The 8,064-nt window shown below is 32.3% G+C and overlaps 1 long non-coding RNA gene across 1 annotated transcript; it reads left to right on the top strand.

The window, feature by feature from the left end:
• Window positions 1–213: 213 nt before the first annotated feature.
• On the top strand, window positions 214–991 carry LOC139787386 (uncharacterized). Its single transcript, XR_011722631.1, has 2 exons — window positions 214–554; window positions 657–991. It is a non-coding gene; the product is annotated as an uncharacterized lncRNA (long non-coding RNA).
• Window positions 992–8,064: the final 7,073 nt, after the last annotated feature.

The following is an 8,064-nucleotide window of genomic DNA, read 5'->3' as shown; positions in this document are numbered from 1 at the left end:
TTCACAGTACATATTTTATGGAAGAGAAAAAGGACAAGAAAAATGAATAAGGATGTTTTAAAAAGTAACAGAACAAATTGAGATTTCATATTTCACGAAACAAATACCCCAGGCATTTCAAACTCCCGCGCAGGGTAAATACATTCTAAAGGCTTAGTCACAATGAGAAAAATAAGGAATAAGATAAAGGAATAAGGAATAAGGCATGTTGCATCTCACTTTAATGTACATGTACTGAAGTGAGATGCGACATTCCCTTATTCCTTATTCCTTTATCTTATTCCTTATTTTTCTCATTGTGACTGAGCCCTTAGAGAATGTATCTCGTACTATTGTCACGGAGATTTTCAAGTATCACAAGTTGTGTGCACGGTGGTTGTCTAGGATGCTAGGTGCCTATAGGGTGCCTAGGATTTCAGATCTTAAACCATCCCTCATATAGCCCTGACCTTGCTCCCTCTGATTATCATTGTGTTTGGATTGAAAAGAGTCGAAAAAGGCAGAGAGAAAGAAAGAGAAGACAGAGAGAAAAAGTGAGAGATAAAAAGAGAGAGGTAAGCCTTAAAATAATAATTAAACTTATATTGTGCATAACTCGTTTACGATGAAGATGATGATAGCGTGTTTGTTCGTAATTTTTTACTCTTTCTGATTAGATATTACAAAGTTAAAGATGATGAAGAAGAGGAAAAGAAGGAGACAAAGAAAGAGAGAGATAAAGAGAGAAAAAGAGAAAGAGGGGGAGAGAGAAAGAGAGAGAGGGAGAAGGAAGAGACGAGTAAGCCTTAAAATAATAATTAAACATATATTGTATGTAACTCGTCGACGATGACACAGGTGATGGCGTGTGGGTTCGTAATTTTTTTTTGTTCTCCGTAATTAGATATGACGAAGATAAAAATGACAAACGAAAGGAAAAAAAGAAGAGTCGAGAGAGACAAAAGAAAAGAAAAAAAAGGAAACAGAGAGAAAGAGAGAGAGAAAGAGTGAGGGGGGTAGAGAGGGGGAGAGAGGGGAGAGAGAGAGAGAGAGAGAGAATGAGAGAGAGGTAAGCTTTAAAATAATAATTAAACTTATATTGTGTGCAACTTGTCTACGATGAAGATGATGATAGCGTGTTTGTTCGTGACTTTGTTATTCTTTGCGATTAGATATTGCATATATAATTAAAGATAATGAACAAGAAGAAAAGAAAGAGAAAAAGAGAGAAAAATAGAAAGAGAGGCAGGTAAGCCTTAAAATAATAATTAAACTTATATTGTGTGTAACTCGTCGACGATTAAGGGCCAGTTCCACAAACGTCGGTTAACTCTTAACCTCAGGTTAACTTATCCTTTGTTTTTTTCTAACGTCCCCCTTAGAAAGAGACGAAGAGTGAGTTAACCTAAGGTTAAGAGTTAACCGACGTTTGTGGAACTGGCCCTAAGTTGGTGATAACATGTTTCTTCGTAATGATTTTTCTCCGTGATTAGATGTGATGATAAAGTTAAAGATGACGAACAAGAGGTAAAGCAGAAGACAGAAAAAGAGAGGGGGAGAGAGAGAGAGAGAGAGAGAGAGAGAGAGAGAGAGAGAGAGAGAGAGAGAGAGAGAGAGAGAGAGAGAGAGAGAGAGAGAGAGAGAGAGAGAGAGAGAGAGAGAGAGAGAGAGAGAGAGGCGGGGCCGGAGAGTTAAGAATTCAATTTCGATATCAAAGAGATAAGAAGCATGTTAAAAATTTTGTATATAAAAATTGTACGTATTTTTTTCGAGGGTTTTAATTAATTATTAAAAGTGTATTTATATCGTTGCAAAAAACATGAAATTAATTTAAATAAAGATTTTTTTGTATGGGGTTACATACGAGATCAGGTTTATGAGACACTGCCACTTTGTAGAAACGAGTTTATAGAAGCAGCCTGTCAAGAAATGACACCCGTAATGTTATCGAAAGTGCGAGAAAGCATAAAGCACCTTTTATAATCTTCTGTAAAGATAAAATACAAATATGATGATTATATTAATGTTATATCAATAAAGTTATTATATAAATACTAATAAAGTTATTGGCTATCTTTAATATTAATAATATCGAAAATTTTTTTAATATTAATAAAGTTATCGAGTTATCTTATTATACTTAATATATTTATCAAGTATAGATAGCGGGCTAAATAAAAGCAAGACGCGGTTGGTGGTGCGCGAATATTATAATAATTAATTTTAGCACATAATTTTTCCAACACAAATTCATTGGAGTAGTAAAATCCCTTCTCTCGCCCCAATTAATTTAACTTTCAGATGCTGTTTAATTGGCTATATTTAAACAAATTTTTGTTGGAAAAATTATATGTTAAAATTAATTATTATAATATTCGCGCACCACCAACCGCGCCTGGCTTTTATTTAGCCCGCTATCTATACTTGGTTATTCCATAAGGAGCCTACACTTCGAATCTTAATATTTATATTACTGATTACTGATGATTTGTTTAATCTCTGCGCTTTCGACAAATTTCCATCAGACATACGAGACATTCACTTAAATTATGCAAAACATTCAATTTTAATAGACTTCAACATTGATCGGTTAAAACAGAAGCCAAAGTGACAAGGTATGAAAATACATTTTATAAAGTAAACGTGACAAACGAGGGATGCCTTATTTTTCTCTTACCAAGAAAGCTGGATCATAGTCGATCATAGTTATTATACATTGTTATTTTATTATGTCAATTATTTTATTTTGCACGGAACGAAATATTTCATACAAAAATTAATATAAATTATATATATACGATATATATATATATATATATATATATATATATATAATCTGAAATAAATGTTATTAGGCACAAGATCCGCTGATAACCGTTTCCATCGTTATTTATAACGATAAAAACGATTATCAGCGGATCTTATATCTAACAACATTTATTTCAGAATATTAATATTTCATCATTAACATTAATAATTAATTCAATATACTGATGCTAATAAGCATCTTTATGTAAATAATGCTACTGAATCTCATATAAATCTACAAGAAATTTATTACTAAAAAGTATTCATTAAATATTATGATAATTTGCCTTATATAAACTATTCATTAGCATCATATTTAAAATGTATATTTTATACTAATAAACCTCTTGTTTATGAGATTAAGATTAAGATTTTTAAGATGCAGCAGCATCATTTATATAAAGAATTATATAATGCTCATTAGTATTGATATATTAAATTGATTATCAATTTAATCATAAATTATTTATTAATTAAACAAAATGAATATTGTAAGATTTGTTAATGGTGATTTCTGCCATTATTTAAACTTACATTGAATGAAATTTATTAGCCGACTTATAATTTAAATTTGCACACATATGCTAATTGCTGACTTTTGTCCTGTGCATAAACATTGTGTGCAAAAAATAATTTAAGTAATAAAATTATAATAATGATTATGATGGTCTATGGTACGAGCTTTTTTCGTAAGAGAGAAGATGTCTTTTGTTTTCTTAATAAAATTTATTTCATAACCTGTATTGTCATCTCGACTTCTGTTTTAACGTTACTGCTACGGAAATCCGTCACAATTGTATTGCAATTTCGGGCGCTAAAAAGTTCATTTTATTGTAAAAAAGATATGCGAGTGATTATAGGTGATGCACCGAAGTCAACGCAATTGTGAACGACCATGCGCGCCTGCTCGAATGGGCAACCCGCCGTACCGCTCTGTATCGTCTTGATACACCCTGTACGTATATGTATTGAAAATGCAGTGCAGACGGATTTACCCCGGGGGGTAGACGGTTTAACCCCGGCATTTTTGAGATTTCAATTTTTCCACCGTTGTCGTTTTTGCTCTATACCGGTTAAACAAAGCGACGTAGACAAAAATTTCCTATATAAATTTTGTAGCTAAAGGTTCACTCTTACAGTGGTATACCACATTTAACTACAATTATTTATTTTGTTGTTAAAAATCGGCACCGAAAAAAAAACGGACGGTTTAGCCCCGGTCTCCTCTACTTGTATATACGCAAGAATATATAACCTTGAAATGAGATTATACTGTATTGAACGAAGAAAATTTGCTTGAATGATGTTATTTATATATTATTATTAAATAAAGTTTTATATAATTCAAGAAAAGAAAAGTTGAAATTCTTATAAGAAGTTTATAGTAATCTTGCGTATATATGAAACAATTTATATCTTCTTATTAAAATTTCAACTTTTAATTTCAACATTTTTTTTCTTGGTTGAACTATATAATGACCTCATTCAAGCAAATTTTCTTCGTTTAATGCAATGTAATCTTATTTTAAGATATCCATGTTGTTGAAACTTGAAACTAAATATATTTTCAAATCAAGAATATTCTTTTCTTTTCTGTGTGATTTATTGACTATTCATTTGCTTTTATGATGTTCTGTTTGATTATTTAAATGGCGTGAACAGTCTTACAAGGGAACGGTCGGAAGTGTCCCTACCCGATTTGGATGCGCTTTGGATATGTTGTTGAGCATAAAAAAAACAGACTCGTATTTTTTTTTGCGGCGTATCCCGACGTTTAGGGGTTGAAAAAACCCCTAAAAAATAACGACCGATTTGGATGCGCTTTGGATATGTTGTCGAGCATCAAAAAACATTAGACACGGGTTTTTTTTTGCTGCTTATTTCGACGTTTAGGGGTTGAAACAACCCCTAAAAAATAACGACCGATTTGGATGCGCTTTGGATATGTTGTCGAGCATCAAAAAACATTAGACACGGGTTTTTTTTGCTGGTTATCTCGACGTTTAGGGGTTGAAACAACCCCTAAAAAATAACGGATTTTATAGTTTTTAGCGAATATCTTCGAAAATATATGGCGTATGAAAAAAAGTTTGGTACAAAAGGTTTATGGCTTTTTGTGCTCTTTACAATGGCGTAATCAGATTTTTCAAATTTGTCACATTTTTTAATTTAACCCCACTCCCACCTATTATTTTTGCCAAATATAACAATTTTTCCAACGCAAATTTAAGAGCGTCAAATGCCAAATACATCCATGTGTATTTTTATTATGATACCATTATTAGATTTTTGGCAAGACGAGATGATATGTGGTATAGGCGTCGCCCTGTAGGTAGGAGTTGCGTTATTTCTGTTCAGTTGCGCCGTACGCTTAAAAATTTCCATTACTAAACGTCGAGATAACCAGCAAAAAAAAACCCGTGTCTAATGTTTTTTGATGCTCGACAACATATCCAAAGCGCATCCAAATCGGTCGTTATTTTTTAGGGGTTGTTTCAACCCCTAAACGTCGAGATAAGCAGCAAAAAAAAACCCGTGTCTAATGTTTTTTGATGCTCGACAACATATCCAAAGCGCATCCAAATCGGTCGTTATTTTTTAGGGGTTTTTTCAACCCCTAAACGTCAAGATACGCCGCAAAAAAAAAATACGAGTCTGTTTTTTTTTATGCTCAACAACATATCCAAAGCGCATCCAAATCGGGTAGGGACACTTCCGACCGTTCCCTTGTTAGTGAGTTGATCTTGAGCTTGATGTTAATCCAAGATTTTAGAAGTTATGTGGTGTTGTAGCCAAACTTCTTTGTGATGGTCTCAAAAAATCCTTCGTTTCCGTTGAACACCATTATTAGGTCAAAGTTGTATGTTAAAAACAGCCAAAATGAGAATTTAAATCACTAGCGATTTAAATTCTCATTTTGGCAAAAATCAATAATAGTATCAATAACAGTATGCCTCACGGGAAAGCTATTGTCAAAACTAAAATTATTATATATCACAAATATATTATTATAATATATATATTATAATAATATAATATAATATAATATAATATAATATAATATAATATAATATAATATATTATAATAATATGATATATATATATATAAAATATAAAAAATATATATATATATTATATATATATGGGGCATTCCATGCCAAATCGACCAGGGTTTGACCCTCGACCTCTCGGATTTGATCGGCGATTTTTTATGTTATTGTTCCACCTCTAAGATGCACTCTGAATTTTTTTAGATATTTTTTTAAACAATTAATTTAGTTATAATTTTTTAAACCGACATATCGATGGCCACAATTTAAAAATCTGAAAAAATTTTTAGAAATTTGGTGTCAGATATCAAAATGTTAAAGCCTAGGCCCAGAGTGGGCTAGCGTTCGCTTCTAATTTTTTCGAGCTTTTTTCGAGTTTTTTTCGAAAAAAATATTGAAAAAAATTAGAAGCAAACGTTAGTCCACTGTAGGCTGTTGCTTAAACATTTTTATATACAACACAAAATTTTTGAAAATTTTTTCAAATTTTTTTGAAGCAATTTTCCAAAATAAAAAGAATCGCTTCAAAAAAATCTGAAAAAATTCTCAAAAATCCTGTATTCTAAATAGTTACAACACATCTAATAAAATGTAAAAGACGTAGATTTAGTGATTGTAAATAACTGTTACTACTATTTTTTTCAAAAACAAAAATTTTTGAAAAAAATTATTGTAAATCGTTTCAAATTTTGTTGCTATATTTTTGTTTGTTGATGATCTGCTTGTGTGTAAAATATTATTATATTGGTAACATTTTTTAATGTTCACACTTTTCTTTTAAAACCCTTTGTAAAACGAATATTCGAGAATTGATAACTTTTTATCTAAATTGTGAATCGATTTGAAATTTGGCCCCGAACTTTGAAAGAGAATACAGAATATAATATTAAATTTTTATCAACTTCTAGTCTAAGAGCTGGCTACAGAGATGGCAACATACCTCGGTCCACGAAATATCTTACCTGGAAAAGGTTCGATTGCTGCCGGCAAAGCGAAAGCCCGACCGTCAGAAGGCGCGCTGAAAGCTAAGTGCGTGGGCGGGCGATCAAACGTGTAAATTTTCCGACAAAAAAAACTGTCGATCGACACGGCTGAAAATTTGCATAGGTATCAAGGAGTATGAGAAAAAGCAGGGAAAAAATTGTCAGAAGAGTAAGTAGAAGCTAAAGGGTTGTCAGAAACTGCCAAAGTTGCGAAAAATCTCGGAAAATTTACATATTAAGAAGAACTTCTGACAATTTGCATTTGTATTGTTTACGTATAGAATAAACTAAGTGCAAAGTGTCAGAAGGCAAAGTGAAAGCGATCATGAGAAAATCGGGTGCAAAGTGCGAGAGCGTCTTTCGGCGCGCGGCGCAGCGCCCAGTGGACCGATCGCTTTTCTCTTGATTTTCACACCGAACATATTACATAGCACTTCTGACAATTTATCTGAATATTCATAAACGACTACAGGAACTATTATTAAAATGTCAGAAGTCAATTGAGAAGAATTAATAAATTTAATTAATTTTTTATTGTAACCTTAACAACATTTTGCGTGATTTTTATTATCAAAACACGAAAATTTGTCGGCCTAACTGGCAATAAATTTAATATCAATCACAACGACGTTTCGACCTCTGCTTTGGGTCCTTATCAAGTTACAATTATTTAGCAATGCTGCAACAACACAAATTACCGATATTACACAGAAATTAATAAATAATGGTACAAGTATAAAAACTTACAATGATTGCGCGTCAAGTTTTAAATCTTATTGTCATCGTTAAAAATATGCGGTCAGGAGATGTAAAAGAACGAACACTAGAGACATGACCATGCCGTGTAAAGCTCGGAGAACGAATGGTAAATTCATAATAAACAAACGCAAACTACCGTGAATTGTATAGAAGGTAAAGTCTAAAGCGAAGATATAATACGGTCATAGACTAATGGTAGATTTTCGGTGTCTTTTTGTGAGTTAATAGCGTCTGTATGTTTTTTAATGAACAACATTTCAGAAATTTCCCGTTTTTTGAGGTTTTGTTCCCTATGTAAAATTTTAACATCTTGCCATTTAAAGTTGTGGTCGAAATCCATTCTATGCTTGCTAACGACTGAGTGCTGATTGGAGCGCTTGTTAATGTCAGCACTATGTTCTTTTACACGGGTCTCCAAGTGTCTTTTGGTCTGACCAATATAACAAGCACTACAATCCGAGCATTCAAGTTTGTAGACCACACCA

This window comes from Temnothorax nylanderi, unplaced genomic scaffold (genome assembly GCF_030848795.1).
Source record: "Temnothorax nylanderi isolate EJ_2023f unplaced genomic scaffold, tnyl_v1.0 TNYL_tig1488_pilon, whole genome shotgun sequence".
Classification (NCBI taxonomy): domain Eukaryota; kingdom Metazoa; phylum Arthropoda; class Insecta; order Hymenoptera; family Formicidae; genus Temnothorax; species Temnothorax nylanderi.
The sequence above is the reverse complement of the archived record's forward strand: the minus strand, read 5'-3'. Positions and strand labels throughout refer to the sequence as shown.